This window comes from Theropithecus gelada, chromosome X (assembly GCF_003255815.1).
Source record: "Theropithecus gelada isolate Dixy chromosome X, Tgel_1.0, whole genome shotgun sequence".
Classification (NCBI taxonomy): Eukaryota; Metazoa; Chordata; class Mammalia; order Primates; family Cercopithecidae; genus Theropithecus; species Theropithecus gelada.
This window is the reverse complement of record NC_037689.1, coordinates 89,699,353-89,711,279: the sequence shown is the minus strand read 5'-3', so window position 1 is coordinate 89,711,279 and position 11,927 is coordinate 89,699,353. Positions and strand designations below refer to the sequence as shown.

At 39.2% G+C, this 11,927-nt stretch overlaps 1 pseudogene; it reads right to left on the bottom strand.

Annotated features, from left to right (window-relative positions):
* Positions 1–2,822: 2,822 nt before the first annotated feature.
* On the bottom strand, positions 2,823–11,329 carry LOC112615209 (annotated as a pseudogene).
* Between the last annotated feature and the right edge of the window lie 598 nt (positions 11,330–11,927).

Here is an 11,927-nt window from a genome sequence, read left to right as displayed (position 1 = left end):
AGTTTATTTGCGTAGAGGTGTTTATAGTATTCTCTGATGGTAGTTTGTATTTCTGTGGGGTCGGTGGTGATATCCCCTTTATCATTTTTTATTGAATCTATTTGATTCTTCTCTCTTTTCTTCTTTATTAGTCTTGCTAGCAGTCTATTAATTTTGTTGACTTTTTCAAAAAACCAACTCCTGGATTCATTGATTTTTTGGAGGGTTTTTTGTGTCTCTACTCCTTCAGTTCTGCTCTGATCTTAAAGCTGAAAAGATCTAAAATTGACACTCTAACATCACAATTAAAAGAACTAGAGAAGCAAGAGCAAACACATTCAAAAGCTAGCAGAAGACAAGAAATATAGCTTCATCTTCTAATTCTAAATTACACTTTTAAGTCTGTAAAACTACTGAATAATAAAATAATCTAAAGTTATTCTCAATTTACTTGGCAAAACGGGAGATGTAATAGAGTACTAGAAAATTCTTCTAGCCTGGGCAATATAGTGACACACCACGTGTAAAAATACAACCAGAAAAACCAAACCAAACCAAACCAAACCAAAACAAAACAAAACAAAACAAAACTAGCTGGGCATGGTAGTGCACTTACCTGTAGTCGTGGCTACTTGGTAGGCTGAGGTGGGAGGATCACTTGAGCCTGGTAGATAGAGACATCTCTAGGTAATCGTAGCATTCCATACCTAAAATTATTGTTAATTCTAATTAATGTTAAGTCTAACTGATAATGATAGCTAGCAATAAAAATCATTTGAAAAAGACACACAGAGAATAATTATAATCAGTTCATTTTCTTATTGTCACCATCTGTCAATCTCATAGAAGTGAAGGCAAAAAAAGGCAGCTTCCTACTGTGAACCTTGATTGTTCATTAAATTTACAATATACACTTAGTGAAATGCCAAAAGATGTTCTGGTTTTAAAAGCTTACCACCAGTCTTTTGATTGCATTTTAAAAGTGCCTATTTACTTGTTTTTTAGGTGTCTAAATCTGATGAAGATGGTAGGGCCCACAAGGAGATGGCTTTGTTGATACATTTGTGTGCTGTCTTAGAATTATCTATAATGTGTAAAAGGATAACTTTTTACCACTCCACTGACTGAGGTCATCGAGTTCTAGTAGAAATGGATTTATTTTATGAGTAGTAACTTAAACCTAAACCTATACAATCTGGACATCCAACAACGTCTGATTGTCTGCTGGAAACTTATTTGCATGCCCATTAATCTTAAATGTTGGATGTTAATATCTAGTTGTTCTTTATATTCTCACTGAAATTTAGTCAATAGTTTAGAGATTCTTTTCCTTTGGTCCAGTCCTAAAATGACTACATTTTCATACTTCCGAAGCAGAAAAGGTGAGATTTGATAATTAAGGCTATTCCAACATTAAAATATCCATAATTGACTGCCTTCCTTAAGTTTAACTGATATATCATTCATTCATTAAGTCACTTATTGGACAAATCTTTTACAGAACACCAGCTATAAGACTGAAAAAAAAAACTACATAAGCTCATTAACTCTTGGAGATTAATATATAACAGGTGAGCTAGATGTTTACACAAATGTGACCTAACAGATACAAAAAATAGGAAATAAAGCTTGTCAGTATAACAGAGGTAGTGATTTGTGAGTACCAACTAAAAAAAGAAATTCTCAGGCACAGTGTTGAGTGCCTGTAGTCCCAGCTAGTTGGTAGGCTGAGGCAGGATTGCTTGATCCCAGGAGTTGGATGTCAGCCTGGGCAACACAGAAAAAAATTGCTAAGAGGAGAGAATACTTACATTTAGGTTCTTGTCACAAAAATAACATAAATAACTCAAGAGGAAACTAAAAAATTTCAGTAAAACTATTAGTAAACGAAATGAGAAGTCACGCAAACCTAACACTTTTGTCCTGATCATCACCTCCCATCATCTAATAAAGGATTATAAGGCTAAATTGACAAAGGGGAAGAGGAGTAAGGGCTGGTGAAATGAGAAGTTGTAGGTAAATTATCTGAATAGACCCGTCTGGGTCTTTAGCTGTTAGTGTTGCCTCAATTTGCCAGAAATGATTATATGACAGGGAAGCTGAAAATAATTTGAAGATAACTCAGAGCAAAGACAGCCCAAGGCTTTTTGGTCATTCTTGTTTCAAAGGGTCCTGGGTATCTCAAATTTCCTGATGTTTCTTGCATTCCAAGTCTCACCTAGACCTTTAGCCCCTGCAAATGGGGATGAGAAAGGGTGAGTATGAGATAATGATGTGAGCATAAATCCTATGTAGTTGGGATTACAAGGACAAAAGATGACTAAAAGGAAAGAAAACAAAAGGTAAAGTCGTGAAAATCTATGTGAATAAAATAAATTCAAATGATTTAAATTTATACAGGAATAAATTTACAAGAATACAAAGACGCTTTATCCTCTAAGTACCTAAATGTTGAACCAATCCCTACCATCTCCTTTTTCCACAAAATACAAGATACTATACAATTCCTGTTATGGGGACCCCTAGGAAGGAACATGTAGTTGAAAACACATAGTTAAAAGAATTTTGGATTCAAATTCATCAGAGTACCAATTCTGCTTACCATGTTTTCATAAAGGCCATCGGAAGACTTGTCACACTGTTCAAAGGCCCAATGGTAAGACTTCTGATGAGACCAAACAGGTCACATTAAATCAATAGAATATCTTAGACATAAAACCAGTATGACTAAATCCAAAACATATCACATGAAGTACCTCATGTACAATACAAACCTACTTTACTAAATAAATGAAACACAGGTGACTGCGCTCTGGGAGAACATTGAGTTCCTGATGGCTTCTTCACAGTCTTCTCTGAGACTCCACTGCCACTTCTACCTGGGCAAGCCTAATGGTGCAGCCATGAAGTTTGTAACCATCTTGTCTTATTAATGCCATGGTGCCAGACTGCACCACAACACCAGCTGGCACATGACAGAGGATTCATGCTCGTGGGAATCATATTTGTCACCAATGGATGTCAGTTTCTCCAGGCCATGCTTGGCAAACACACTTTTCAGCTTTGCTTCTAAAAGTGACAACCATTGGATGACCTTCTCCAGAGTGAGCTTCTGGTCCCCAGGCTCTGACTCTTCAGAAATGCACTCTGTAGTCTTCTCCAAAATGTCAGCCACCTCCACCAAGTCCTTACAGAAACTCTGGATTCCAAATATTTTGGCATCTTCCACACATCTCTGGGTTCACCTCCTTATGTTTTCACAATCAGCTACAGCTCTCTGGTATCTCACCGTTAAATCGTGGACTTCCTTCTCCAGTTTAACAGCTTTTACCCTTAAGGCTTGTTAAGCAAGAGAGGGCCCAAGCTTATCAGGAGGGTCCTCAGAATGGCAGTCCTCACCAGCTGTTCCCTGGGTGGCAGTGGGTGGTTTTCTGTTTCTGCATTAGTTTGCTGACGATAATGGCTTCCAGTTTCATCCATGTTTCTGCAAAGGACATGATCTAGTGCCCTTTTATGGCTGCATAGTATTCCATGGTATATATGTACCACATTTTCTTTATCCAGCCTATCATTGATGGGCATTTGGGCTGATTCCATGTCTTTTCTATTGTGAATAATGCTTCAGTGAACATATGCATGCATGTATCTTTATAATAGAATGATTTATATTCTTTTGGGTATATACCCAGGAATGGGATTGCTGGCTCAAATGGTATTTCTGGTTCTTAATCTTTGAGGAATCACCCTACTACCTTCCACAATGGATGAACTAATTCACATTCCCACCAGCAGTGTAAAAGTGTTGTTATTTCTTTTCAACCTTGCTAGCATCTGTTGTTTCTTGACTTTTTAATAGTTGACATTCTGACTGGCATGAGATGGTATCTCGTTGTGTTTTTTATTTGCATTTCTCTAATAATCAGTGATGTTGAGCTATTCTTCATGGGTTTGTTGGCCTCATGAACGTCTCAGTTTTTTTCAGAAGTGTCTGTTCAAGTCCTTTGCCCCCTTTTTAATGGGATTGTATTATTTTTAATGGTAAATTTGGTAAAGTTCCTTGTAAATTCTGGATAATAGACCTTTGTCAGATAGATAGATTGCAACAGTTTCTCCCCATTCTATAGATTGTCTGCTCTCTCTGGTAATAGTTTTGTTTGCTGTGCAGAAACTCTTTAGTTTAATTAGATCCAATTCATCAATTTTTGATTTTGTTGCAATTGCTTTCAACAATTTCATCATAAAGTCTTTGCACATGCCTATATCCTGAATGACACAGCCTAGATTTTCTTCTAGGGCTTTTATGGTTTTGGGTTTTACATTTAAGTCTTTAATCCAGCTTGAGTTAATTTTTGTGTAAGTTGTAAGAAAGGAATCCTGTTTCAATTTTCTGCCTATGGCTAGCCAGTTCTCCCAGCACCATTTATTAAATAGGGAATCCTTTCCCCATTGCTTGTTTTTTGGGGGTTTGTCGAAGATGGGATGATTGTAGATGTGCTGTTTTACTTCTGAGTTCTCTATTCTCTTCCATTGGTCTATGTGCCTGTTTCTGTACAAGTACCATGCTATTTTGTTTATTGTGGCCTTGTAGTATAGTTTGAAGTAGGGTAATGTGATGCCTCCAGCTTTGTTGTTTTTGCTTAGGATTGTCTTGGCTAAGTGACCTCTTTTTTGGTTTTATATGAATTTTAAAATCGGCGTTTTTTTTCCTAATTCTATGAAGAATGTCAGTGGTAGGTCAATTGGAATACCACTGAATCCATAAATTACTTTGGGCACTATGGCCATGTTTATGATATTGATTCTTCCTATACATGAGCATGGAATGGTTTTCCATCTGCTTGTGTCCTCTCTGATTTCCTTGAGCAGTTGTTTGTAGTCCTCCTTGAAGAGGTCCTTCACTTCCCTTGTTAGCTGTATTTCTAGGTATTTTACTTTCTTTGTGGCAATTGTGAATGGGAACTCATCTATTATTTGGGTCTCTGCTCATCTATTGTTGGTGTATAGGAATGCTTGTGATTTCTGCACATAGATTTTGTATCCTGAGACTTTGCTAAACTTGCTCAACAGCTTAAGAAACTTTTGGGTTGAGACAGTGGGGTCTTTTAGATATAGGATTATGCCATCTACAAACAAAGACAATTTGACTTCCTCTCTTCCTATTTGAATACCCTTTATTTCTTTCTCTTGCCTGATTGTTCTGGCCAGAACTTCTATCACTATGTTAAATAAGAGGGATGAGGGAGGGCATCCTCGTCTTGTACCAGTTTTCCAGGAGAATGCCTCCAGCTTTTGAAATTCAGTATGATATTGGCTGTGGATTTGTCATAAATAACTCTTATTATTTTGAGGTATGTTCCATCAATACATAGTTTATTGAGAGTTTTAAACATGAAGAGATGTTGAATTTTATCAAATTCAAGGCCTTTTCTGCATCTATTGAGATATTCATGTGGTTTTTCCCTTTAATTCTATTTTTGTGATGAATTGTGTTTATTGATTTTTGTATGTTGAACCGGCCTTGCATCCCGTGGATGAAGCTAACTTGATCATGGTGCATAAGATTTTTTATGTGCTGCTGGATTCGGTTTGCCAGTATTTTATTGAGGATATTTGCACCAATGTTCATCATGAATATAGGCCTGAAGTGTTGTGTTGTTATTGTTGTTGTATCTCTGCCAATTTTTTGTATCAGGATGATGTTGGCCTCATAAAATGAGTTAGGGAGGAGTCCCTTCTTTTCAATTGTTTGTAATAGTTTCAGAAGAAATGGTACAAGCTCCTCTTTGTATCTCTGGTAAAATTCAGCTGAAAATCCATCTGGACGTGTTTTTTTGTTTTTATTTTTGTTTTCTTTTTGGTAGACTATTTATTGCTTCCTCAATTTCAGAACTTGCTATTGGTCTATTCAGGGATTCAACTTCTTTCTGGTTCAGATTTTGGAGGGTGTAGGTGTCCAGGAATTTATCCATTTCTTCTAAGTTTTCTAGTTTATTTGCATAGAGGTGTTTATAGTATTCTCTGATGGCTGTTTGTATTCCTTTGGGTACAGTGGTGGTATCCCCTTTATCATTTCTGATTGTGTTTATTTGAAACTTCTTTGTTTTCTTCTTTATTAATCTTACTAGTGGTCTATTTTGTTGACTTTTTCAAATAAACAGTTCCTGGATTTGTAGATTTTTTTGAAGGGTTTTTTCGTGTCTCTGTCTGCTTCAGTTCCACTCTAAGCTTAGTTATTTCCTGTCTTTTGCTAGCTCTGGAGTTTGTATGCTCTTGGTTCTCTAGTTCTTTTACTTGTGATGTTAGGGTGTAGATTTGAGATCTTTCTAGCTTTTCAATGTGGGCATTTAGTGCTATAAATTTCCCTCTTAATACTACTTTAGGTGTGTCCCAGAGATTCTGGTACATTGTCTCTTTTTTTCTCATTGTTTTCAAATAACTTCTTGATTTCTGCCTTAATTTCATTATTTACCCAGGAGTCATTCAGGAGTATGTTGTTCGATTTCCATGTAGTTGTGTGGTTTTGAGTGGGCTTTTTAATATTGAGTTCTCATTTGATTGTGCTGTGGTCTGAGAGATTGTTTGTTATGATTTCAGGATTTTTGTATTTGCTGAGGAGTGTTTTACTTCCAATTATGTGATCAATTTTAGAGTAAGTGTCATGTGGTGCCAAAAAGATGTATATTCTGTTGTTTTGGGGTGGAGAGTTCTGTAGATATCTATCAGGTTCGCTTTGTCTAGAGCTGAGTTCAAATCCTGAATATCTTTGTTAATTTTCTGCCTTCATGATGTGTCTAATACTGACAGAGGGGTATTAAAGTCTCCCACTATAATTGTGTAGGGGTCTAAGTCTCTGTGTAGGTCTCTAAGAACTTGTTTTATGAATCTGGGTGCTCTTGTATTAGGTGCACATATATTTAATGTAGTTGGTTTATTTTGTTGAATTGAACCCTTTAACATTATGTAATGCCCTTCTTTGTCTTTTTTGACCTTTGTTGGTTTAAAGTCTATTTTGTCAGAAACTAGTATTGCAACATCTGCTTTTGTCTGCTTTCCATTTGCTTGGTAAATTTTCCTCCATCCCTTTACTCTGAGTCTATGTGTGTCTTTGCACATGAGATGTGTCTCTTGAATGCAGCACACCAATGGGTCTTGTCTTTGTATCCAGCTTGCCATTTTGTGTCTTTTAATTGGGGCATTTAGCCCATTTACATTTAAGGTTAATCTTGTTATGTGTGAGTTTGAACCTCTCATCATTATGTTCACTGGTTAGTTTTGCAGACTTATTAATGTTGTTGCTTCATAGTGTCATTGGTCTGTGTATTTCAGTATGTTTTTGTAGTGGCTGGTAATGGTTTTTCCTGTCCATGTTTAGTGCTTCCTTGAGGAAGGCCTGGTGGTGACAAAATCCCTTAGCATTTGCTTGTCTGAAAAAGCTTTTATTTCTCCTTCGCTTATGAAGCTTAGTTTGGCCAAATAAACTCTGGGTTGGAATTTCTTTTCTTTATGCATTTTGAATATTAGCCCCCCGCCCCCCTAATCTCTTCTGGGATGCAGGGTTTCTGCTAAGAGGTTAGCTGTTAATCTGATGGGCTTCCCTTTGTAGGTGACCTGGCCTTTCTCTCTTTCTGCCCTTAACATTTTTTCCCCTCATTTTTACCTTAGAGAATCGATGATAATGTGTCTTGAGGTAGATCTGTTCATGAAGTATCTTATTAGGGTTTTTTGGATTTCCTGAATTTGAATATTGGCCTGTCTTGCTAGGTTGGGGAAGTTCTCCTGGATTATATCATTAAGTGTGTTTTCCAACTTTTCTCCAACCTCCCAATCTCTTTCAGGTACTCCAATTAGTTGTAGGTTCAGTCTTTTTACATAGTCCCATAATTATCAGAGGTTTTTTTTGTTCCTTTTCATTCTTTCTTCTCTAATCTTGTCTGCCTGCCTTATTTAAGCAAGATAGTCTTTATGCTTTGTTATTCTCTCTCCTGCTTGGTCTATTTGACTATTAATGCTTGTTTTTGCATCATTAAGTTTTTGTGTTGTGTTATTCAGCTACATCAGGTCGTTTATGTTTCTCTCTGGAATGGTTTTTCTAGTTAACAGCTCCTGTAATCTTTTATCACGGTTCTTAGCTTCTCTGCATTGGGTAAGAACTTAATCCTTTGGCTCAATCAAATTCATTATTACCCACTTTCTAAAGCCCACTTCTATCAGTTCATCCATCTCAGTGTCAGCCCCATTCTGTGCCTTTGCTGGTTAAGTGTTGCAATCATTTGGAAGAGAAGAGGCATTCTGGCTTTGGGAATTTGCAGCATTTTTGCACTGGTTTTTCCTCATCTTTATTGTTTTCCTCATCTTCATTGATTGTTCCTCATCTTCATTGATTTTTCCTCATCCACCTCTGATCTTTCAGGCTGATGACCTTTGGATGGGTTTTTGTGGGATCTTTTTTGTTGATGTTGTTGTTACTTATTATTCATGTTTGGTTTTTTGTTCGTTTGTTTGTTTTCTAAAAGTCAGGCCCCTCTTCTGTAGGTCTGCTGCAATTTACTGGGGTTCACTCTAGACCCTGTTTGCGTTGTATCACCAGTGAAGGTTGCAGAACAGCAGAGATTGCTTCCTGCTCCTTCCTCCAGAAGTTTTTTTCCACAGGGGCACCAACCTGATGCCAGCCAGAGCTCTCCTGTCTGAGGTGTCTACTGACCCCTGTTGGGAGGTCTCACCCAGACAGGAGGCACTGGGTCAGGGACCCTCTTAAGGAGACAGTCTGTCCCTTAGCAGGGCTGGTGTATTGTTGAAATGGGAAAAGTTTCCTTATCCTCCTCACAGGGCATGCAATGGGGGTGTGGCTCGCTTCTTTGTTGCCCCAGTGCTCAAACCCCTAAGGGGAGCAGGCAGATGGGCAAGTTGTGGGACTCTGACCTGACAGCAGTGTCTAGGGGTGAATGTTTACAGCTCCTGAGGTCCCAGTGAGTGTGTGTTATTGTGTGCTCTTTTAGTTTAGCCGTCTGTAGGTAGCTTGTGTTAGTCAGCTCAATTAGACCCTCTGCCTTATCACAAGGACAGAGGGTTTTCTGTATCCTGGGGTTTCTTGTCTTAGTGTACCAGAAGAGTCAGATCACATGTGGGCTTGGAGAATGAGTGCAAGATTTTATTGAGTGGAAGTAGCTCTCAGCAGACTGGGGAGCCAGAAGGGGATAGAGTGGGAAGGTAGTTTTCCCCTGGAGATGGGCCACTTAGCAGCTGGGCTCCTTTCCAACCACCCCAGACAAACTCCGCATAGTTCTGCTGGTCGATGCCTGCTGGCCTGCCAGTGTCTGTCGGTGTGCTCTTCCACTGGCATGCTCCTCCTAACATTTTCTCGACATCCACCTGCTTGTGTTTTCTCCCAGTGATGTGTTCTTTTCAACATCTGGCTGCTTGTGTGCATGCCCACTAGGGTCTCAGGGTTTTTATAGGCACAGGATGGGGATGTGGTATGCCAGGGTGTTCTTGGAAAATGCAACATTTGGGCATAAAAACAGAAATGCTTGTCCTCACCTAGATCTGTGGGCACAGGCCTGGGGGTGAAACCCTAGCCAGGGACCAGACCCTTCCCTTCCCACGACTTCCCTGCCCACCTCCCATATCACTATGTTGGGGGAATCCCCCTCATTGGGATCAGCTGATTTCTTCAGAGCCAGCAGGAAGGAAAAATTAAGTCTGCTGAACCCGGGACTATGGCCAAGCCTCCCCCCAGGTGCTCTATACTAGGGAGGTGAGAATTATGTTTATAAGCCCTTGACTGGAGCTGGTGGACTTCCTGCGGGATGCCCCGCCTGGTGAGGAGGGATCTAAAGGAGTCTGGGCACAGCTGCTTTGCTGTAATGTGGAGAATTCTGCCCAGCCCAAACCTCCAAGTCTCCTTAGCACTGTCAGGACACAAGCACCTACTAAAGCCACAGTAATGGCAGTCACCCTTCCCTCCTCTCAGAACTTGGTCATCCCAGGCAAACTCCAGACTACTGTGCTGGCAATGGGGATTTCAAGCCAGTGATTCTTAGCTTGCTGGGTTCCGTGTAAGTGGGACTTGCTGAGTGAGACTGCTTGGCTCCCCAGCTTCAGCCCCATTTCCACTGGAGTGAATGGTTATCCTGTCTCCCTAGAGTTCCAGATGCCACTGGAGTATGTAAAAATTCCTGCAGCTTAGTGCCGCCTGAATAGTGACCCAGTTTCATGCTTAAGACCCAGGGCCTGGTGGTACAGGCCTGATCTGAAGACTGCAAAACTCCATGGGAAAAGTGTAGTACTCCTGGTGGGTAGCACAGTCTCTCATCTCTTCCCTTGACTGGGGGAGGGAGGTCCCCCCACTCCATGCACTTCTCAGGTAAAGTGTCACCCCAACTTGCTTCTGCTCACTCTCCATGGGTCACGCCCACTACCTAGCCGGTTCCAATGAGATGAACTGGGTACCTCGGTTGGAAATGCAGAAATTACCCACCTTCTGCATTGGTCTCACTGGGAGCTACAGACCAGAGCTGTTACTATTCCAATTATTTTAACTTTTCACTTCCACCAATAAGCAAGAACATGCAAAGTTTGTCTTTCTGTGTCTGGCTTATTTCACTTAAAATAATAACATTCAATCCCATCCATGCTGCTGCTAATGACAGAATCTCATTCTTTTTTATGACTGAATAGTACTCCATTGTTTATATGTACCACATTTTCTTTATCCATTCATCTCTTCATGGACATTTAGGTTGCCTCCAAATCTTGACTATTGTAAACAATGCTGCAATAAACATAGGAGTTTAGATATCTCTTCCATTTACTGATTTCCTTTCTTTTGACTATATATCTAGAAGTGGAATTGCTGGCTTGTGTGTTAGCTCTCTTTTTAGTTTTTTGAGAAACCTCCAAACTGTTCTCTACAGTGGTTATACTAATCTAATTTTCACCAACAGTGTATGAGTGTTCCCTTTTCTTCACATTCTCACCAGCATTTGTTATTGCCTGACTTTCGGATAAAAGTAATTTTAACGGGGGTAAGATGGCATCTAATTGTAGTTTTGATATGCATTTCTCTGATGATTAATAATGTTCAGCAGCTTTTCATATACTTGTTTGCCCTTTGTATGTCTTCCTTTGAAAAGTTTCTATTCAGATCTTTTGCCCATTTTTGTAATTATTTCTCTAGTTTCAAACACCTAGCTTTAAAAAACATGTCTTGCATATCCGCAGCTGTTTCTATACTGCTTTCCCCTCCAATCTCCAACTGGATAACTACATGTTACTTTACCACTCCATACTCACTTTGAATAGCAACCAAGTCATTTTGGGATGATGATACTTTGAAACAACCAAGTAACATCGCTGACAATCTTTCTACATTGATTTCCTTTTAGGAGAATATTGTTTGCTTGTTTAATGAATGTATGAACATGTTAAACTTTGTTTGTCTTTTATGGCTGACAGCTCAAGATAATTCCTCAGACAATTTTTTGATGAGCGCCTTCTTGAAACATTTGGTCTCTCCTTTTTATCAGCCACTGCTCGGTGATCTTTGGGAATACTCTCAATCCTTTTATTGATTTTGATCCTTTCCTTTTTCTTTCTATCTGTGAGCCCCTAATAACCCCAATGAAGACCAGAAAGCAAGGGAAGGGTAGTACTAGTGATACAAAATCCTGATGTTTTTAACAGAAATAAGCAATTTAAAAAACACTCTATCATAAAATTGACAGACAGGTGGCATGCACCTGTAGTTCCAGTCACTAAGCAGTTGTAGGTATGTGGGCTACTTGAACCCAAGAGTTTGAGACTGCAGTGAGCTATGATCACACCACTTCACTCCATCCTAGATGACAGAGTAAGACCTTCTTCCTAAAACATAAAAAATAAAGCTCTAAAGCCTTTGAAAGTGTCTACAGTTCCCATTCAGAATCTCCATGAAATTCTATCAAATTCTG